Source organism: Peromyscus maniculatus, chromosome 7 (assembly GCF_049852395.1).
Source record: "Peromyscus maniculatus bairdii isolate BWxNUB_F1_BW_parent chromosome 7, HU_Pman_BW_mat_3.1, whole genome shotgun sequence".
Lineage (NCBI taxonomy): Eukaryota > Metazoa > Chordata > Mammalia > Rodentia > Cricetidae > Peromyscus > Peromyscus maniculatus.
In genome coordinates, this window is record NC_134858.1 from 119,443,401 (window position 1) to 119,466,451 (window position 23,051).

At 51.0% G+C, this 23,051-nt stretch overlaps 1 long non-coding RNA gene across 1 annotated transcript; it reads left to right on the forward strand.

Moving 5' to 3' along the window:
• The first annotated feature begins 16,559 nt into the window (after positions 1 to 16,559).
• On the forward strand, positions 16,560 to 19,333 carry LOC121831157 (uncharacterized). Its single transcript, XR_006074559.2, has 3 exons — positions 16,560 to 16,874; positions 16,983 to 17,114; positions 18,955 to 19,333. It is a non-coding gene; the product is annotated as an uncharacterized LOC121831157 (long non-coding RNA).
• The last annotated feature ends 3,718 nt before the right edge of the window (positions 19,334 to 23,051 follow it).

Here is a 23,051-nt window from a genome sequence, read left to right on the forward strand (position 1 = left end):
TACTAACTCTGCGCTGCTTCAAACTCAGGAATTCAACACTCCCAGGGATCTGGTCCACTAACCTGCACCCCAGCTCTCAGAACAAAGCTGGGCCTCTGTTCCTAGACAAACCTTGTCACCTGTTTCCACAAGGAACCTATTACAGGCGTCCAGGGCAGCCATCCCCCCAGGCATCATCCTCTCTCCCATTGTGGAATACAAAGAGGCTGTTGACGCCTCCCTGGCAGTGAGGAGCATTCTGACCTTGGGAGAAGGCTCCTGGGAGAGTGGCCTACCTCTCCCTCCTCCCAGATGGGCCCTTGGCAGCAAGACACAGCCCCTCATCCCATGACACACCTGAATCATACCTGTTACTTCCAGCCAGCTCCCTCAGGCTCCAAGCAAAGTCCATTATGCAATTGCAAGCATTGTGTTCCTGCGCATGTGACAAGCCAGGACACTGCTCAGGAGGGCCAAATATGGGTGTCCATTGTCCAGGGCAGATAACCTGGGCCTCAGCCCACAGCCCAAGAGGTTAGGATCTGCCTCTGCCCCAACATGTCTGCCAGATGTTATGCGTGGGGGACCCTCACCATCTCACAGGAAGTCCAGTCCTCCTCCAGGGCCACAGCATGGTGTGGGGTTTAAGTCTAGCTGTAACTTAAACAATAGTCCCTATTAGCCAGACATTGGCTACCAAGAACACCCTCTTGCCGGGCGGTGGTGGCACACGCCTTTACTCCCAGCACTTGGGAGGCAGAGCCAGGCGGATCTCTGTGAGTTCGAGGCCAGCCTGGTCTACCAAGTGAGCTCCAGGAAAGGCGCAAAGCTACACAGAGAAACCCTGTCTCGAAAAACCAAAAAAAAAAAAAAAAAAGAACACCCTCTGGCTTCAACGGGGAGTACCTTCTCAGGAAGACAGGGCTGTGTAGGTGTGTCCTGGATCCCTGTACATCTAGAGAGACCATCAGAAGTGGAGAAGGAAGCCCACATGCTAGCCCAGTCATGCTCTAAGTATTGTCTGGCTTTGGAATCTCCTCAAGATTTGAAGATCTTCCCAATATGGTGAAATAGAATAAATCTCTCTTAGCTTTTTAACCGGTACTTTGTTTAACTGACCCATGGAAGACAAGAGGCTGAGCCTAGCTTAATAGACCTATAGTAGACCGGACCTATCTTAGGGACTGGCTGCCTCTTGTTTCTAACTAGAACATCACCTTGTAGTTCCCATGCATCACTCCACACTATCATCTGCATCTACAGGCAGGAATGCAAGGCTAACCCACTCTCCACTAGATACCAAAGTCCCAACCTGCCCTCAAGCTTAGATACCTAGCAACTCCAGAAGGCTACTGAACTAAGTCCTGCCCCCACCCCAGATCTTTCAGCTTCATCTCACTTCCCAAGGATGACGTAAACCAGGAATTATACATTGCAGAGCTTTGAGATGGCGATACAACAGCACAAGAAAGAACCAGGCTGTGAGGACCACCTACCCTGGCTTACCAGGTGACCTTCCCGAGCTCCCCTTGCCTCTTCCAGACATGATTTCCCCTTCAACACAATGAACACATGAACGAGCCCAGTAGAATCCAGACCTAACACCTACCTGGGTCTGTCGCCTGCCTGCAGATCATTCTTCTGTCACTTTGCACTGACTGTCACACTGCAAGGAAGTTCCAGCCTGCTTCCCCTCCCTTCCTTCAGGGAAATAGTGCTGTCTCATGCTAGATCTGTCTGTCCCATCATCCCACTTCAGGCAAGTGGTAATCAGGTCCAGACACAGCCCAGCCAGAAGAAGCCTAGACCAAGAGAACAGGATGCCCCCCTCTGGGACAAAAGAGAATTGGGGCTGAGCAGCTGCAGATGGCAATCCCTGCCTTTAAGTGGGAAAATCAAACCCTGCTGTCAGCTGTTGCTTCCTGTGCCCAGGACAAGCAGAGAGAACCAGGGCCTGGTCACTTGGATTCACTGTGGCTTCTGGAAGGCCCTGTACCTGCTTCTGAAAGCAAATTGATCGTTTCTCACTGATGAACTTAAAAAAGAAACAGTCCAGTTCGGACCCAGCAAGTAGTCAGAGCTCTGTTCTCATGCCTAGACTCAAAGCAAGTGTTGACCTTGACCCAGACTTACCCTGGCACTGTGGAGGCTGGGATCCCGTCGAGACAGAAGTGTTTATACAAACACTTGTATAAACACTATTATAATAATGTAAGCGCTATTGTGGGGACAACAGAACAAGGCACCGTGTTATACAGACAAGCTAAGAACCATGGGTGCTGCCCAGAAGCTCTTTGGAGGTGATGACTCTGTGGACTGGACTGTGCTGTTCATTTTAGTTACCCTAGAGCCCAACACAGGCCTGGGGTGCAACAAGTCTCCAGAAGCATGGGAGGCATGCAAAATGGAACCTGAACGTTGGGCATGTAATCCCAGAATTTGGGAGGCTGAACCAGGAGGATGGAAAATTATAGTCTAAGCCAGGCTACGTTGTAAGGCAGTGTTTCCAAAACACACACACACACACACACACACACACACACACACACACACACACACACACACACAAAAAAAAAAAAAAAAAAAAAAAAAAAGAGGATGAAGATGAGGAGGACAAGAAGAGAGAGGGAGGTGGAAGAGAGGAGGAGAGGAAGAGGAAGGAAAGAAGAGGGGGAAGAAGAAACAGGAGGAAGAGGAGAAAGAAAGAGAAGAAGGAAGAAAACGAGAGGAGAGAGAAGAGGAGGAAGAGGGGGAGATCTTGGGACACAGACAGCCTCTCAGGCAGAAACAAAGAGCTGGGGCCTGTGGCAGACAGGTCACCCCACCATCCCCGCTTCCTAGTATTGCTGCCTCGTGTGGCCCACCCCCCTTCGGGGTGAGCCGGCCCCTCATATGGTCCATTCTCCTCAGCTTGGGCAGTGTCTGCTCCTAGGTTTTAACAAACAGAATGCAGAATGGCGAGGAGGCAAGTGGGCTTGTGCAAACGTGACTGTGGGCTTGGCATGCAATGCTGGTGGCCTCTTGCTAACGCGCCTGCCGCCTTCCCTGGCAGGGAGGAAGCATGCAGCCATACGGAGGAACCCCGCATAGTCAGCCTGCAGCTGGCACGAAAGCCAAGCCCCGAGTCCTCCAGCCACACAGAACTTAACTGTCTACAGCTGTGGGACCCCTGAGCCGACCCTTCCCAGGTGAGCTTCAGGCAAGACTGAGCTTGGTAGACACCTCAACTCTCTGCCAGGGAGTAGAGAGAAAGCCTGTGGAGCTGTGATGGGCTCCCAAGCCGTGGGAACTGGTCCAGAATGGATGGTTGTTTTAGGCAGCAAAGGTTGGGGTCATTTGATTTGTTATACAATCGTGGACAGACGATATAGGGTTGTACTGGGGAGTTTTGATGGAACTTTGGGTCACTGGAAATAGTTAAGGGTGGCTGTTAGATGCCAAAATATTGGGCCGAGGTGGCAGAGGCAGGGTGCAGGCAGGGGAATATCAAACAGACACTGCTGTGTGTTACTGAGCAATTACCAGAAGGGTGGATTGGTCTCTCAGCCTTTCCTGATCCGTCTTTGGCTGGGAAAGAAGCACCATGGTAAGCACCCAATCACTGAGCGGAGCACTCTCCACATCTATCTCATTTAGTCTTCAGTCACAAGGATTTGGAGGCTGTTATTGCACTTTCCCCCTCCTCCCCCTCCTCCTTCTCCCCCTCCCCCTCCTCAGAGACAGGGTCTCATATAGCATAGGCTGGCCTTAAATTCACTAAGTTGCCTAGGCTGACTTTGAACTCCAGATTTTCCTGTCTCTAACTCCCATATGCTGGGGTTGCAAATGTGAGCCACCACACCCAGATTGAGCCCTACTTTACACACAGGAAACCGAGTGCAGAGAAGTTAGCCCCTCACCAAGGTCAGACAGCCAACAGGTGGCAGAGCTGGCAGGAGCCAGGAAGTCTCCTCACACTGCTCGGCCTTCAAGAGGCTCTGTCGACTCTCCAAGAGGTGTGGAGTGGGTGTCGGAGGAGCCCCAAAGGTGGGGGACAAGAGAATGGCACACACCATGGTGAGTGTGAGAGCCCTCTCTGCTGAGGCAGTTAAAGAGTGTTAGAGCTGGGCAGTGAGGAGACTCAGAGGCTGTGAGAGCCAATGTGGTGCAAGGGATCAGGAGGGACTTGGGGCTGAGCCTGGAGTGAGCTGAAGAGAGTGGAGGACCAAGGAGCAGAGTGAAGACAGTGGCCAGGAGCTGCCTAGGAGCGTGGCAAGATGGCTCAGTTGGAAAGTGTGCTTGGTGTGCGGGTGTGAGCACCTGGCTGAGTGAAGCAGCACACACCTATAATCCCAACCCTGGGGGAGCTGAGCCAGAGTGTAGCCCGATCCTGCCTCAGGCGCTTATAAAATAACAATTCAGAAGCTTGATGTTAATTGTAAATTATATGGCCTATGGCTCAGGCTTCTTACAAGCTAGCTCTTATAATTTAAATTAACCCATTTTCATTCGTGTATCATCACGTGGCTGTGGCTTTACCTGGGTCCCATTCCATGTTGCTCCTTGGGCGGCTGGCTCACATCTCTCTGTCTTTCTTCTTCCCGTCTCTCTGCTTGGATTTCCCACCTGCCTCTAAGCTGCCTTGCCATAGGCCAAAACAACTTTATTTATTAGCCAGTGGGAGCAACACATATTCACAGCACACAGAAAGACATCCCACAGCACCAGAGGACCCCTGAAGCTTGCTGGCCAGCCACCCCCGCCAAATCATCAAGTTCTCGGTTCAGTGAGAGAGACCTGTTCCCAAAAACAAAGCACAGAGTGATAGACACCTGATGTCAACCCCTATCCTCTCTGAGGACATACTACACACACACACACACACACACACACACACACACACACACCACATGCACACACACACCACACATACACACACATCCCACACGCCACACGCATGTGCACAACCACCTACGTGAGTAAGCATCTCATAAGCCAGAGCCACATTAAAGCTGACCAGGGTCTCCCTCTGGTTTCTGAAGCCCAGCAGTCCGCTCCTCCTCCTTCTCCCAGGATGCACTAGGGGCGATGGAGACTAAGCAGCCAGTCGTTAGCAGTCGCTCTGTCCTCCAATGTCATCTTTCCTCCTGACCCCGCAGTGCACTCAATAGTGAACGTGAGGGGTTGCCTAGCACACAGCTGGGCACGACTGTGGTGAGAATCAGATCTCTGCACTATCAGGGCAAAACACCCCCACGACCTTGAGGCTCAGGCTCGCCCAGGGTCCCACTAAGCCTGTCCCAGCTTCCACACTCTCCGGCAGAATTAAACCAAGCCAGGCATTGAGTGGGATGAGCCAGGCTCAGGACAAATGCGGCAATTAGGTTTTTTGGTGGTGGTGGTTTTTGGTTGGTTGGTTGGTTGGTTTTGTTTTGGGGTTTTGTTTTTTTTTCTTTCCAGACAAGGTTTTTCTGTGTAGCCCTGGCAGTCCTGAAACTAGTTCTGTAGACCAGGCTGGCCTTGAACTCTGCCTGCCTTTGCCTCCTGAGCGCTGGGATTAAAGGTGTGCACAATTAGGTTTTTATATCTGATGGTTTTACAAACCCTTAGGTTTTGTTACACCAGGACTCCGAGCCTGGGAGTGGCTTATCCCACTTGAATAAGTGACATCAATGGCTTCTTGCTGGAGTGCCCAGCTGCTGGTGACTTCTCAGTAAGATGCCCCAGAGCCAGGACTGCTGGCTGGACTGGCTCTTCCAGTGGCCTCCACAGGAGGAAATGCTCGGGCTTCAGTGGAGCAGTGGGGCCTAGCCAGCAGCCCAAGCTCTTGTCTCCATGCCCGGACCGTGGCCTCCCTCCCATTGTGTCCTACCTCGCTTGGCCAGCCACAGTGCCGCCCTCCTCCTGCGCTGCCTATGGGACATCCTCGCAATCGTGCCTCCGTCCTGTCAGGGGCTGGCTCCCTTCTCTCACGCTCCTCGGCTCTCCAGCCCCTTCAGATGCTGCTCAGAGCAGTTTGCCTCAGTTTTCTTTCTTCACTGAGTGAACTACCTGTGTTCAGGGCTGAGTCCTGCACCTTGACCTACCCCTCAAAAAGCACCGGCATGGGAACACAAGAAGGGTTTATTGGCAAGTGCTGAGGGTGTGCCCGACCCAGATCTCCTACGCACCCACCGCCCCTATCAAAACATCCCTGCAACCTTTTACTGCGAGTACCTTCAGTTCTGTCTGAGGGCTTTCTTGGCCTCAAGACATGCAAACACCATGCATAGACCAGGGAGCTGGGGAGTCTCCCCCTGGGATCAGCCTTCAAGATGATGGCAGTCCATGAACAGAAAACCTGGTTTCCTTAACCCGCATATGAAACAACACAGCCACTCAGTGCAGTCTTCCAAAGGGAATTCTTGTGCCCAAAACAATGAGTCCAAGGTATGGGTTAAAACTTGCCAGACCAGAATTGACATAAACATTTTAATAAGGAGCAGGCACTGCAGGCATCTGGGGAGGTATCTCGGTGGGTAAAGGCACTTGCCGCACACACGTATGAGGACCCCGTCTACAGCCTCAGAACCACATGAAGCTGGATGAGGCTGCACCTGTCTATGGTCTCAGGGCTCCCACAGAGAACTGGAAAGTGGAGACAGGAGAATTCCTAGAAGCTTGTGGGTCAGCTAGATTGGTGTACCCAGCTAGTTAACAAGTGACCCTGTCTCAAGGTGCAAGGTGAGGACCATGGCAACCTCCACTAGCGCACCATGGCAGTCACTGTTATGGTTCTCTGTGGTGCCTATTAGCATACCAAAGCACATGCTGGCCTCCAGACCCCTCAGAATCACAAGTACCTGTTGAGTACCTCAAAGCCCATGCCTAGCATCCTGGCCCTCCCTTACCCTAAACTTTCCCAGCTCATGGGCTTCCCTCCCCTGAACTCTGCATTCTCCTTATAAACCTACTATTTTGGCTATTCTCTATCATTCTATCTATCTATCTATCTATCTATCTATCTGTCTGTCTGTCTGTCTGTCTGTCTGTCTGTCTGTCTGTCTTGTCTATCTATCTATCTATCTATCTATCTATCTATCTATCTATCTATCTATCTATCTATCTATCTATGAGCACAGTAACAGCTAAACCACATCAGGATTGTTGACGATGAAGGCCACAGGTCTTGGCTATTCATGCTGTTTATATTCCGTTCTGAGACTTGTACATCTGAAGTTAGTTGGTTGAGTTTTTCTTTTTTACTTTGTATTTTTAAATTCAAGTCCTCTTTTCCTTTTAGTAGTGGTTTTTACAATTTTCATGTAAGGCTGAGGAGTCATTTCCTCCCATGAGACTGGTATTTCAGGCCTGAGGCTCTATCTCAAGTCTTCCTTTGTGATCCATATACTGTCTTTGTCATTGAGGGCCTCCGCCTGGTTTTGCAGCTTTCTCTGTGGGTTGTGGAACTAACTACCTGTGGTGGGCCTTACCCAGAGTTGGAACCAATCCCTAGCCCAACTCTTCAGACTCTGCTGAAGCTGTGCAGGATTCGAAACCTGAATGCACCAGTAGCCCTTGCCCAGGCTCAGGGCGGCTCCACCCTAGGTTTGCAGTTTAAGATGAAGTGACTCTGTGAGCTGCCCCCTGTGCTCATGGGCTTAGCCCAGACTCAAATTTGGTCCCCACCCTGGTTCCACAGCTTCTTAAGAAGCCACTTTGGGGTGTGGGACTCCCCAAGCACTCGCTATGACCAAATTTTAATTTTAATTATTTTTTAGTTTAAAAAACTTTTGCTGGGCGGTGGTGGCACACGCCTTTAATCCCAGCACTCAGGAGGCAGAGCCAGGCAGATCTCTATGAGTTCGAGGCCAGCCTGGGCTACCAAGTGAGTTCCAGCAAAGGCGCAAAGCTACACAGAGAAACCCTGTCTCGAAAAACCAAAAAAAACCAAACAACTTTTATATTTTACACATGAGTGTTTTGCCTGCATGCATGTCTATGCACCACTTTGTTTCCCAGCACCCATGGAGGCTGGAAGAAGGCACTGATCCCCTGGAACTAGAATTGCAAATGAGCTACCATGTAGTTACTAGGAAGTGAATGGGAGTCCTCTGCAAGAGCATCCAGTGCTTCTCACTGCTGAGCTAACTCTCCAGCTCCTGTGTTTAATGTTTTCGGTAGCTATGTTTCAACTCATTGTTACCCTGTATGTTTGATGTGTTGTGCATTTAAAATATGCTGGGCTGGAGATGCAGCTCAGTGATAGGGCACGTGCCGACGTGTGTGAACCCCTAAGCTTGATTCTGGACAGCAGAAGTAATAGATAAATTCTAACATGAATCCCTAGGCTTCAGAAGATCCAAGGCTGTGAAGAGGTCAAACTTCTCCATAGACAGACAACCCCTTCCTGGAAAGGGAAGGAGACACATCCTCACTCACTCAGAGGCGGCTAGGGTTTGGGGCAAGTCTAAGTGGACAGCCTAGAAAAAGACTTTATTCCACTTTGTATTCTCACTCATTTTTTTAAAAGCCTGTGTGTGTGTGTGTGTGTGTGTGTGTGTGTGTGTGTGTGACACACACACACACACACACACGTTTATATATGGTTTCAATTTGTGTATATTTCCTCTCTGCCCAGCATTCAGTTGAGCAGGATAAGGGCTACTGGCGTGGGGTAGTAGAAGGGAAAGCTTGGTAGGTACCAGCTGTGCCCTCTCTCTAGATTAGGTCTGGTGGGACACACAGCAGCTCTCAGTCTCCCAGGGGAGCTCAGAAGTGACAATTTTGGAGAGCAACCATGTTGGTTGTCCTTCAGGCTGGCAAATAGTGCAGAATTGATCTTTGGCATCCAATAAAGTAAATTTATGGTACCTGCTCCAGAAAGGCAGTAGCTGGCACATCTGGACCCCTGTGCAGTGGAGAAGAACTGGTCAACTCTGTCAGAGATGCCAGGCTGCAGCCAGTCTGACCCTTGATCTTCAATGGCACAGGGGACACTTTGGGGCCCTCCTCTGTGACAGCCACAGAGTGTGGAACATGTGTACATTCTTTTGGGGTCCTGTTGCGAGATTACATGATATCTCCATTTATCCATCTCATGGAGTGGTCTGGCAGAGGGAGGCTGTGACCAGAAAGTGCAGAGAGAATGTTTCTAGATGGGAGCCCTGGATCTGAGGTTTCAAAGCCCTTGCTCGCCTCCCCTAGGCAGAGACTCCACAGCACTCTCCATGCTCCCCTCCTCCAATCCTCCAATGCCCATCACCAAGTAAAGGACTCGAGTCCTTAGTCCCAACTTCTGCCCTCAGAGAAACCCACACAGGAGGGTGGGCAACTTACCAGTGGCTATCCTGCTAAAGAACACATCTTTCCCAGCAACCACTAATTGCCCATAACTCCTCAGGAAGGAGCAGGGCCCTAAGAGCCCAGTCTTAATCCAAGAGGGAATGTTGACAGGCCCAATCTTGTTTAGATAGTCACAACCTTATGACTTCAAAAGTACAACAGTGCCAGGCATTGGTGGCATTGGTGGCACATACCTTTAATTCCAGCACTCAGGAGGCAGAGGCAGGTGGATCTCTGTGAGTCTAAGGCCAGCCTGATCTAAAGTGTGAGTTCCAGGACAGCCAGGGCTGTTACACAGAGAAACCCTGTCTCAAAAAAAAAAAAAAAAAAAAAAAACCAAAACCAAAAACAAACAAACAAAAAAAAAAGAGTTACATCATCTATGCCAGAAGACAGTGTTCCACAAAACTCCACCCCTCCCTCCAGCTCTTACATTCTTTCCACCTGTCTCCAGTGTTTCCTGAGCCTTGAAGGGGTGATAAACATGTCTATCCTGTTTATGGCCTAGCAGTCACTAGTCACTAATTCTCAGCAGTTTGACCAGTTATGTGTCCCTCCAGGAACTGCTGCCCATTGGAACCAAGTTTCTCTGACCAAAGCTGACAGCTCATCAACCCAAGAGTGTGAGCGTAGGTGATCAGAACTGATCAGAACGCCAACCCACGGGCGTGAGCATAGGTGTGAGCATAGGGGATTGGAAGGCCATTTGATGGGCAATTCCATCTAGTTAGTGAAAACAGCGTAGCTCTGGCGGCAGGGCCTATGACATCCTCAGGCGAGAGATCTAAAGTCCCTTACAAAGGCTGCATTTCCTCGCTGTGTTTCAGCCACACACAGCCATTGTGAGTGCTCACAGCAAGTGAGACGTGACAAGAGGTCACTGTGAACTTTTAAGCCATCTTGTTCCTAGGAAAAGGCATGTCCTCTTCTTTTCCTTGACCTCTTCCTCCTGACTGGAAAGCAGAAGTAGCGGTGGCCCACTTGGGAGTCTCCTGGCATTTACACCCTGTGGTACCTCCTCCCACACTGTGGTGTGGGAACCGAGACCTTCTCGACAGCCACATGAGTGAGCCCCCTTAGAAGTGGATCCTCCACCCAGCCAGGCCTGCAGAGGACCACCACTCTGCCATCCACCTGCAGAGTGCGGCAAGGGAGGTCCCCAGCTCACACTGCTGGCCAAGTCACCTGGGTCCACAGAGGCAGACAACCATGATTTATTACAATGATTCAATCTTAGCGTCAATTGCTAAATCAGACAACTATTGTGGGTTGGAATGTACTCTCCAAAAATTCATATGTTGAAGTCTTGCTTGAGCCTCCAGGACCTCAGGACGTGGTGGCATTGAAAACAGTCTTTAGTGAGGTGATCAGACTCAAATGAAATTTTAGGGTGGGCCCCATCCAATATAACCCTGAAAAGAGTGCTGCTGGATGAGGGAGATACCTCCGTTAGGAAAGTGCTCATTGCACAAGAATAAAGAACTCAGTTTGATCCCCAGAACCCAGAGAAAAAAAGCCAAGTGTGGTGCTAAGCACCGGGGACCCTAGTGACGGAAAGACGGACACAGGCCGCTGCTCGGGGCTTGCTACATAGCCAGCGGTAGTGACGGAGCCTGTCAGAAAAAAAGAGAGGTGGGCAGTTCCTGAAGAACGACACTGAGATTGAACACTGGCCTCCATGTGTGTACACACACACACACACACACACACACACACACACACACTCATAGGAAGAGGTTGGCCACAGCTTTGAGCTGCATAGGGAAACCCATGTAACCATGAAAGAGCAGATCGAGGTGTGGCTTCTACACGTCAAGGAACAATGACAAAGATAGCCCACCTGTCACCCCAAGTCAGTTAAGGAGCACAGGGGTCAGGCTGGGGGGGGTGGCTCAGCAGTTCAAGTGCCTGATTTGTAAACAAACAAAAAAACTGAGTTCCGATCCCCAGAAGTCATGTAAATCCCTAGTGAGCATAGCGGCCTGCCTGTAATCCTAGCCTTGGAAGGCAGACAGCATGTCTCCTGAGCAAGGCAGTGAGCTGTGTCAGGGACCAGGCTTGTTTGAGAAACCCTGCCTCAAAGAATACAGTAAAAGAACCTTTACAACACCCACCTAGGGCCTCCACATGCCCCCACCGCCATGTGCAACCTCACATGTAAGATATGAACACACACACAGAAGAAGAAAATGAAAAACCTTAAGCCTAGCAGGGGATGTTACTGTCCACATGTCCATTGTGAGAAGTCAGCCTAATACCCAGTGTGGCTGCTGTCTGTTTCCTGGGGGACTCATGTCCCTGGAGGACATACAGGGTAGTTTTAGACAGTGCACTTGTTGGAATGCGGTTTCAGCCACATGTCTGCAAGTGGTAGGCACCAACAAGCACCTTATGTAAAGGAAGAACCTTGTTTCTTTATTACTGAGCCAGCAGGGAGACTCCTGCTGGGGTGCTGAGGACCCAGGGTGCTCCTGTCTCAGGGTGCTCCTGTCTCAGGGTGCTCCCGTCTCTCTCTGAGGGTGCTCCCATCTCTCTCAGGGTGTTTCCATCTCTCTCAGGGTACTCCCGTCTCTTTCTGAGGGTGCTCCCATCTCTCTCAGGGTGCTCCCGTCTCTCTCAGGGTGCTCCCATCTCTCTCAGGGTGCTCCCATCTCCCTCAGGGTGCTCCCGTCTCTCTCTGAGGGTGCTCCCGTCTCTCTCAGGGTGCTCCCGTCTCTCTCTCAGGGTGCTCCCGTCTCTCTCTCTCAGGGTGCTCCCGTCTCTCTCAGGGTGCTCCCGTCTCTCTCAGGGTGCTCCTGTCTCTCTCAGGGCGCTCCCGTCTCTCTCATGGCGCTCCCGTCTCTCTCAGGGCGCTCCCGTCTCTCTCATGGCGCTCCCGTCTCTCTCAGGGTGCTCCCGTCTCTCTCATGGTGCTCCCGTCTCTCTCAAGGTGCTCCTGTCTCTCTCAGGGTGCTCCCGTCTTTCTCTCAGGGTGTTCCCGTCTCTCTCAGGGTGCTCCTATCTCCGCATACTACCCCTTGGGTGTCACCTGAACCTTGGATGTCAGTCACCGCCGTGAGTTTCTAGGGTTAGTGTGAAGAAGGGCCACAAAGAGAGTGGCCGAAACAACAGGAATTAATTTTCTAAGAATTAGACACCTGAGACCACGGTCTTGGTCGAGTGGTTCTGATCAACCCTGGGAGAGGCCACTGCCCTGTCCCTCTGAGCTCTGTCCTGTTCCAGGCTAAAACAAGCCTCAGGGAAGGAACAGCTGGCAAGTGTCTTGGGCCTGGGGCACCATCCAGGTCAGGGAGGAAATGACAGAGGTGTGCGTAGATGAGGCTATTTTTACCAAGACCTGTGCAAACAGAGGTGCGGGCTGGTCCGGCTAGTTTCTCCCTCCCCTGGCATCTGGCCCACAGGGCCATTACCAGGTAGGCAGTGCCCGCTTGGTTGGAGCCACAGAGGCAGGACGGACAGCTAGAGAAAAGGCAGTAAGAATTGCCCCTAGGTGCCCTGGGGACTTTCTGTCTGGAGGCATTAGCTCCCTCTAGGCAAGGTGGGCTCAGACCCAGCCACTGCCTGCCAGGAACAAGCTGAACCTCTCAGATCCCATATCAGGCCTGTGGGCTGGGCTGCAGTCAGAGTATGGGAGTCAGAGGTCAGGGTGGGTAGAGGGATCATAGTCAGGTGTGGTTCTGGGATCATGGGTCGATGAGGACTGAAAGGATCACTGTCAGGATCAGGGGTCCATCTGAATTGGAGCCTGTAATCAGGTCAAGGGTCAGGCTGGGGTCAGAAGTGAACTCAGAGTCCTGGGTAGCTGGGTGGAGGCCTGGGATTGGACCTGGGGATTAGCCTACACTCATGAGAGAGGCTTGGTCACAGCCAGAGAGAGAAAAGCTGAGAAAAACTCCCAAGCCAAACTTTTCCATGCTTCTTCACCCTTACTGACAGCCACTCTGGGCCTGTCATCCCAGTGGAAGCCCCTCAGTCTTCCTAGAGGTGTGGCTGGCTGACAGGGTTCACTGCTCAGAACCTCAGGGCATTCTCCCCTGAAGCAGGAGGTATCCTCCCAGAAGGACCTGTGAGAGCTAAGTTAGGGTGAGAGTATGATCTCCCTCCCCATTCCCCGATCTCAGGACCCAGGAAAGAAAGAACACTGAGGGCCAGAAGGAAGGGCTGGGCAGGAGGGGTCCCCTAAACTGGGGCAACTTTAGAGACCTGCAGACAAAGGTTGCTACGAAGATTCAGTGTTTATTCCATAAACATGACTAGCCCAGGTTAATCCAGCAATCCAGGCACTCAGGTTATAGTCTTGAATTCCTGCCCTCTCGAAGCTTATGTTCTGGGATGGAGTGAATGACAGATGTTCTGGTTAGGGATCACAAATAATTAGATGGCATCTTTGAAGCTGGTAAGAGCAGGGGTGGGGTATCTGAATAGGAGGGGGCTTAGGAACTGGGGTGGGAGAAGGAGCAGTTTGTGGCTTCAAACATGAGAGAGGGGAACAGGGGAATCCCTGGGGCTTTCAAACTAGGGGAGATTCCAGGAAAAGGTTCTCAGAATAGCAGGAGGCCTGAGTGGCTGGAGGGGACAGAAGACAGAGGAGAAAAGGAGAAGTCAGGACCCAAACACTCAGGGTCTGCAATCCTCTGAGAGTCAAGGCATCACTGGTGTTTTAAGAGGATTAGTCTGAAAGAAAGATGTTACAGCTGCACACCAAGGCAGAGGCAGGAGGATCTCTATGAGTTTGAGGCCAGCCTGGTCTACAGAGAGAGTTCCAGGACAGCCAGGGCTACACACAGAGAAACCTTGTCTTGAAAACTATAACAACAAAAAAGAACGATGTTAAATAACAGCAGAGAGAGGAAGTCAGCCAACTTCTGACCACCGGCGGCTGGTGCACAAGATGAAGAGAATTTGTAAGAGGCACCATCAGAAAAAGGTAGGGATCTGTCTAATGTGTGAGGCTTATTTAAACAAACAAGCCATCTTTTAAAAAGCATTATAAAGCAGGAAGGAGAATTAAAAATTAAATACTGACTATAGATCAAGAGTTATGAAGGAATCACAGCGTTTGGTGCGGCTTGGTGCCAACTGCTCACCAGCTCTCATTCTTCAGAGCAGAGCTCCTTAAATGGTGAGCCTCGGCCCAGCATAGGTCACAGAGTGGACCGCAGTGGATTGAAAGTTATGTGTCCAACATTACAGCGACCAAACATTACTTCAAAATCAAATGTGTCATGAATATGAGGTGTTTCTGGCTCACTCAAGTTGCTTGAAGTCTCATGTTGCATGAAGTGACTACTGCAGCCTTGGGTCTGAACACACACACACACACACACACACACACACACATACATACGCACACACATACACACACACACACACACACACATACACATACATGTGCATGCACTTTGCTCTGTGCATGCTGTCATGCCAGGCAGGGACAATGAATAATATGTATACACACACACACACACACACACACACACACACACACACGAATACTCAACCCAGTATTTCGATTGCAAACTGTGGCACCAGGAGAAGCCAAAGGTTCATGGAAAGAAGAGGTGCATATAAGGGAGATAAAGGCAACCTGGGCAGGACAGAGTGGAAAGGAGGGACAGAGAAGTCATCCCCTTCTTCCTTGCCTCCACACCCAGCTTCCTCCTCCCTCCCTGATGCTGGTCCTTCTTTTCCCTCCCAAGTTTCCATCCTGTGTTCACCCTCTTCCTCCCGGTCACCACTTCCTCATCTCTCTTTCCCTGCCTCCCACCACCTCCTAGCCCTGGACAGGTAGCCCCATCCAACAGCCAGGTTGCCAGGAAGCTCCGGTGTGAGTCCTCTGGGCCCCACCACTCCAGACCCCCTGAATCTGCTCTCCCCTTGCTGGGGGTAGCAGCCCTTCAGAACAGCCTGGGGGAGTCGGGGATGGTGGCTCACAGGGCCCGGCTTGGCAACGGCCGGTGATGGTTTCTGTCTTGGATAGACAGTCTGCTGCCACAGCGGAAGACTGGCTGGAAAAAAGGCGGAAGTGGCTCAGGACATTTCCTGCCCAGGCATTTGTTTTGGAGTGCCAAGCCTAGGAACCCAAGAGTGGTGGGGGACTTCTCTGTGATCCCCAGAGTGCCTCCCTTGAGCAGGGCTGGACCTCAGGAAGTTAGCAGCAGGGTACACAGGACACTAGCTCTCACCTCCCTATGGTTCTCAGGCCGAGTGCCAGCCTCTGCTCCTGCTAGGACCTTGCTGCTGGGCTAACACAGGTCTTGGCACCAGCCATGGAAGGGTTTGCCTTCCCCAGTACAAACCACCCAAGGACCAAGAAGGCTGAAGTTGGGGTTTTTTGTAATGTAATGAGAAGATGAAGTCAAAATTAATTTGAACTCTAGAAAATGACGACAAGCCCTGTTCTCAGATTCAGTCTGTGGAGCAGCTCTCCCCTCACACGAGGGAAGACCGGAGGGAGACCGAGGGCTGTGGTACGCCAGGCCCAAGGTCCCACAGATGTAGACTGCAGACCATTGTCATCCTGAGGACTGAGCAGCCCACCCCTCGGATCCAGTAGCCTTGTCTCTAGGAGGGGTGGCCCCACGCCCCCAGGGATCAGAGGGAAGTCAGATCATGAGACAGGAAGACAGAAAAGTGCACTGTGGCCACAGTAGGGCCACAGGACCCTAGAGGCCATCAGGAAGCTCCCTTGGCGGGGGTTGAGGACAAAGGGACAGGAGATGGACTCTCCCATCATATCCAAGGGTTTGCTGTCTGCCAGTCTTCAAACCACAGGTCTGGCCCATCTCAGAGCCTACCTCAGTACTGGAGGCACACAAGTGGCCACTTACTTAGTCAGTATGAATCTGAAACTTTCTAGGGTTGGTTTTGTAAACCCTTGTTCCACAGCTGGTGATACAAATGTGTGTGTGTGTGTGTGTGTGTGTGTGTGTGTGTGTGTGTGTTGAGGGTGGGGCACAGGCCAGTGCATACCAAGGCACATAGAGGTCAGAAAACAGCTTTTGGGAGTCAGTTCTCTCCTCCACTGCAGGTTTTCCGGGATTAAACTCGGGCTGTAAGGCTTGTGTGGATGGGACTACACTTTCTCTTTCTGTCTGAGACAGTTCTGCTAGATAGCCTAGACTGGCTTTAAACTGGCCACCTTCCTGCCACAGCTTCCCAGGACTGGGACTGGAGGCCTGCTCCATCCCTGGCTTCCTGCTTTGATATAAACATTATAGCGCCTTGCAGAATATGTCAGGAAATGCTGCAGCTCTTTGCTGCTCTGGAATTTGGTTTGATAAGAATTATCTGTGCAGCCAGTGGTGGCGCACGCCTTTAATTCCAGTACTCGGGAAGCAGAGGCAGGTAGACCTTTGTGCGTTCTGGGACAGCCAGTGCTACACAGAGAAACCCTGTCTTTAAAAACCTGTCCATTTCTGGGCTGGAGAGATGGCTCAGCCGTTAGAGGCTAGGCTCACAACCAAACCTGTCCATTTGACTGACAGCAGCATTCTGTTAACACGCCCTCTCTTCTGGAACTGTGCCCTGTGCTCGTTGGCTTTGGCTCTCACTGTCGTCAGACTCAATACCCATCTCTGTTCAAGAGGAAAGTGCGTTCATTTGATATTTCCCCTGTTTTCCATCGCTTTCTGTTTGATCTTTACTAATTCCTTCCCTCTTTCTTTGTCTTTAATTTGTCTTTTCTTATCTGTTTCTAGTGTTTTTAGTTGTGAACTAAACTATTCTTGCTGCGGCTGGCAGAGTTCTCAGGTGACACCAAGATTCCTGCCCACCACACCCTGCCCTGTGTGATCTTCTCCCTTTGGGCATGGGTGTCCTGACCTCATCAGGTGAGATTTTCTTGGTTTTATTGATTTTGAGGGGAGGGAGGGCAGAAGTGGGGGTCTCATGAAACCCAGGCCGGCATGAATTCCCTATTTACCTTAAGTCCTTGATTCTCTTGCTTCCACCTGCCACGTGCGGGGATTGTAGGCCTGCCCTGCCACGCCAGGCTTACGTGGTGGGCATCAAAGCTAGGGCATCATGCATGCTAGTCGGGTACTTTCCCGATTAAGCTACATCTCCAGCCCCAGGTGAGCCTGTTTTACAGAGGTCCTAGGGTGAGAGGCAGAGAGGTTTAAAGCTGTAGTAGTTCTCTTGCTAGCCTGGTTTTAAAAAAAAGCAAACATTATGGACTACATCTGCAATCCAGCACAAGTTCAGACAGAATGATTAGGAGTTTAAGGCCAGCCTGAGCTATAGAGACCTTGACTCAAAGAGCAACCCAACAGTGAAGTAAACATCTATGGAGCGGGTCATGGGGCTGGGACCTGAGGTCAGTCCCTAGGACCTCATAATGAACCCAACCAGTGGCCATCAAATAAAGGGAGTCAAGGGCTGGAGAGATGGGTCAAGAGCACATACTGCTCCTATGAAAGATAGAGCCTAGTTCCCAGCACCCACCTCAGGCAACTTACAACTGCCTGTAACTCCAGATTCAGGGGAATCTGGCCCTTCTGACCTCCACGGGCACCTGTGCTCATGTGCACATACCCACACACACATACACAACTACACATAATTAATAATAAAATAGATCTTTTTAAAAGAGTCATATAGTAGCAGATAATGGAGTTCTGCCAGCAGCTTGGATGAACTTGGGAGAAGACCCCAGTTCTGCAGAACAACTCTGGCTGACACCTTGGCTGGTTTCAGCAGATGACCCAGCATGTGGACCCCTGACTACAGACAATTTAGGAGAATCAGTGGGTATCATTGCAAACTGCTGCAATCCTGTCATGTCTTAGTCAGCAATTGAAACCTAATGCATCCATTCTTCACATGACTTGGGTGTTTACTGTTCTGGGATGTAGTTGGACTTTTCTTTGGGCCACCAACCAGCTCCCAAATAAAGACATGGAGACTTATTATGAATGCTCGGCCTTAGCTTTGGCTTCTCCCACTAGCTCGTATAACTTAATTTAACCTGTTTCTCTTCATCTACATTTTACCTCAGGGCTTTTTACCTTTCTTTCATTCTGTATGTCCCACTTTCCTGCTGTCTCTGTGTCTGTCTGGCTGGCCCCTGGCTTCTCCTTGGTGTCTCTTTTTCTTTCTTCCTCCAAGTCTAAATTCTTTCTCCTACATATTCTCCCTGCCCAGAAGTCCCACCTACACCTCCTCCCTCACTATTGGTCATTCAGCTGTTTATTAGACCAATCAAGTGCTTTAGGCAGGCAAGTTAAACAGCAACACATCTTCACACACTTAAACAAATGCAACACATCTTTGCATAAACAAATATTCCACAACACCAGGACACTTTTTATACCTTGCTACATATTTATGTGTCTGTAAGAGTTAGTTAGTATTATGTTGAGGTTTAAATTCTTCTTTAGTGACTGATGCATATTACTTCTGCCTCCTGCCTTAGTTGCCCAACAATGTATTTTAGATAGATATAACTTGACCTATGGATGTGACTTTGGTTCACTTATTCTGGTTTGCTGAAGAGTCTGCTGAGTGAAGATTTCCTGGTCTTTTCACCACAATTATAGACTGACAGTTTGTACAGCCATTTTATATATTTTGATGCTATTTATTAGATGTTTGGGGTCAATATACCTACTTGATAGACTGAATGTTCTAACAATACAAATTTTTCTTATGATGGTTAATTTTGATTGTCAGTCACCCAGGAGACACACCTCTGAATATGTTTGTGAGGGCATTTCCAGGAAGGACTGACATCAGGAGAGAGGGAACCTATCTCAAAACAGGCATCTTGGAACAGGCAGCTCAGAGTTCTGGGGAGCAGGCAGTGTCCCTGAGGAAGCGCGTCTGCGGTGGCTGTCTCCCTCCTCCACTGACATCAGATTCCAGCTTCTTTGGCCTTCCAACCTGTTCTCAACAGTAGTGACTCTCCAGGGAGCTTCTGGACTTTCAACACTGGCCTGGGACTGCTGAGACATTCAGGCTCTGGAATGGGAAGCTACAGTTCTTAACCTCTGAAACTTGCAGACGGCCATTGTTAGGTTGCCCAGCCCCTACAGTGTAAGCCATTCTAATAAATCACCTCTTATAAAATATATTCACATTTTATTGGTTGTGTTCCCTCAGCGCCCCATCTAATAGAGTCTTCTTTGTGCTTTTTAAAATTGCTTTCCATCTTAAATTCTCATTCATTCACATTGTTTATGCTGATTAAAACTCAAAACTATCCCTAATCTCTGATATGATGCTTCTACGGTGACGTAGTCTTGGTTTAACCCTCCAATAACCGTCTTCCATTGGACTGTTGGGTCACTCCGCTTCTTTTTCTCCTCACCTTCTCTGTTCTTCCTCCTTTCCCTCCTCTTCTCCCCCTTCCTCCTCCCCTCCCATCCTCTTCTTCCTCCTCATCCTCTCTCTCCTCTTCCCCCTCCTCCTGATTGTTTAGGAATTACATGGGAGTTTTCATTTCCCCAGTGGACAGCTCCATGTTTAACACTCAGTAATCTCTGGCAACATTAATTATGTTGCTGAAACTCCATGTGTGTTTTGTCCCACCCCCTTCCAGAATCTCTGCCCAAGGTCACCTGTACAACAGTTCCCAGGAACACAGGGCTGGGAAAGGGTGTGTGTGTGTGTGTGTGTGTGTGTGTGTGTGTGTGTGTGTGTGTGACTCTGAGCTCTCCTGGAGTGGGAAATGAGCTGAGAGACAACCTGGTACTTCCTGTTGTCCTGTGCACCTGGCCCAACCCCAGATCATGGTGTTTCCTCACAGTGATAGTCACCCTAATGGACACTGCAGGTCAACACATATGTCTGGGTGTGCACATTCAAGGCTCGGGAGTCAACAGTCCCTCCGCAGACCCTGCTGAGGTTCATGGTGAAGGGGTCTGGAGAGTCTAGAAGAGGAACTGCTAACTCCCGAGTTTGTAGAAAGGAGTCCTCAAGTCATCCTCTGTTCACACAGGGCCAGGGCCTCTTCCTCAGTCCTCTGGGGCAGAACTGAAGCTCTCCTACTTCCTGCCTCCACCTTCCATGGCTCAGTTTTCTCTCTGTGGACACACAGGCACATCACTTGGACCTTCCTCAAGGAAGAACCTGTAGGGCTTAGTGAGTAGTGTGCTTACCCAGCATGCTCAATGCTCTGGGTTCACTTCCCACCACTCATAATCCCACCATCCCATAACAACAGCACTCCTAAACCAGGCCTGCCCATAAGACCAGCACTCAGGACATGGATGAAAAGGATCAGAAGTCCAAAAGGCATCCTCAGCTACATAGCAAGTTCAAGGCCAGCCTGGGCTACATGAGACCCTGCGGGGGCGAGGGGAATGGAGAGGAAGTCTTCAAGTTTCATCTCCGTAGCACAGCCTGAAGATCTCACCCTGCTTCTCTCCCCTTTACCATTCACAAGGAACCCTGTATTCAATAAACTTCTCCAACATCCATCTCAGTATTGCTCCCTGGACCACCTGAGGTGATACACTTGATGGCGCCAGCCCTCCCCAGGGCCCAGCCTTCAGGGTCAAGGGTGACTCTCTCAGAACTGGGCCCCGGGCTTCACTGCCGCCACCCACCAGTCATTACAAGGCTTCCCCCACCCCAAGTTCCATGAGCTTTGCTCCCGGGTGGGGTTGCAGGGCCTCTTCAAGACCCCCTATCCTCTGCTCAAGCAACGCTAGGGTCCTCAGAAGGCACAATCCATGTGTCCATCAGTGACAAGCCTTGCCTCATCACAGAGCCAGACATGATACATGAGAGAGAGATGAGTGAACGAACGAATGAATGAATGAATGAATGGATGGATGGATATCCATGCTGTTACAGAAGACACACAGGAATAGCCTTCAAACATCTGCTCAGCCCTCCCTGCCCTCCTCCAAGACACACATGGAGCTGAAATGCTCTGACACTCAGAAAGGCCCAGCCCCCAAAGAAGGGGTGCACTGAAGAGGGGACAGCTGCCCCGGAGCTCGGGGAAGGGAAGGTTGTCCTCATCCAGATGGCAATGTGGGCGGATCTGCTGGTGAGCCCCGGCGCATGGCTGCCCAGGACTTGACTTAGCTCCCACCATGCCGGTCAGGGACACTCCATGTTTCACCGCTGCCTTACCATTGATTCATCAGCCACAAGCACAAGGCACGGAGACTAAAGCATCCTGGGAGGCGGCTGCAGGCCCGGAGGAGGCGAGGGTGGCACACGCCACAGGGATGCATCGGGCTGGAAGCCAGACAGGCTCAGATGAGTAACTGTAGATTCTCTCTGCCGAGCTTGTTGTCACGGGGAATGGCAAGTGACTGTCTCCCTTCTCCCCCGCCCCTGAATCTGCTGCACCCCTGTGATTCTGACAACTAGAAGGGAGGTGAGGGGCTGAGCCGAAATCTGGGAACAGGTTGCAGGGATCCAGAACAGATCCGCCTAGCAAGAAGAGCTTCAGGAGCGGGAACTGTTCCGATGTGGATTACTGAAGCAAAGGCATCCATGCAGGCTCCTTCTCAGGGCATGTGGGGAAGGGAGGTAGCTACACCCACCACCACAAGTGCCTGCTCCCTCAGCCTCAGGAAGCCCATCTGCCTCCACCTCTGCCTTTGCCTTCCCTTTCCCTGTGAAGCTTCTCCTATGGCCTAGGTAAACAGCAGGTGCCCTCCTCAGGGTAAGCACATGGTTGATTTCCCAGTGTGTCAGGACACAGGGTTTGAGAGCCAAGGGTCGGCGCGTGGTGGGTGTAGCCTAAGTAGAGTGTTAAAGGCCTGTTTGCTGTGTCCTGCTCCGTTTATTTCTGAACGTGCCTGTGTCCTTCAATGGCAATGAAGGATGGATCCCCCAGGGAACAATCCAGAAAGAACCAGGAGTGGCTTTCACGGCAGAGAACTGGAAGGAAAACTATTCCCCCTGAGGCACTTTCCTCTTCCAGGGGTGGGCTGGGAAGACACCAGGCAGGAGACCCCACCTGCCCTCTCAGCCTAAGAGGAGTCAGTGTGGGCAGGGCAGCCATCACCACTGCTGCCCCCCTTCCATCCACTTCCCTCAACTACCTGGTGAGGGTCCCAGGGCAAAATGGGGTCTGGCTCCCTCCCACCCTCCAGTCCCCACTCCCCTCCACGCACCCTAAAGCCCCCTCAAGATCCTGTCCACAGAGAGCAAGGAAATGCTAACAGGCCCATAATGTGAAGTATTGCAACATTTTGCCAGACTGGCCTGAAATCCACTGCAATCCTCCAGAGAGCCGGGATCAAGGCATGTGCCACCATGCCCCATTTGCTGATGGGAAATCAGCATTCTGCAACTGCCTTGGTGACATGTGGTGCGAGCCAAAGCCCACAAGTTTAACATTCACATCTAGGACTTGAGGACACCACTTCAAGTGCTGCTGAGACCCCACTGCCCCATGAGGGGCCTAAGGCCTGAGAGGAGGGTCCCGAGGGTCACAGAGAGAGGTAAACCCCTGATTCCTGAGCTCACAGTGCCCATGCTGAAGCGTTGGAAGGCAACTACTGAACAACTCGCTCCTTCGACATCCCGGCATCTGGAGGAAGGCCTGTGTCCAGCTAGCCCGTTCTCCGTAAGGAAGCAGAAACCGCAGGGAGCGCCTCCTGTATCCTCTTACCTCTATGCCCCGTGTGTAAAAGGCCTGGCTCGGATTCACAGACTAATAAAGTAGGGGGAGAGAGCAAGGGAGGTGCGGTGGACTGATGCAGAGGAGGAGGGGAAGGAGGGAGGGTAGAAAGCTCCACCCAGCCTGAAGAAATGGAGGAAGGCCAGGGGTCGCTTCCAGACTTTTCTGTAACCGACCTCAA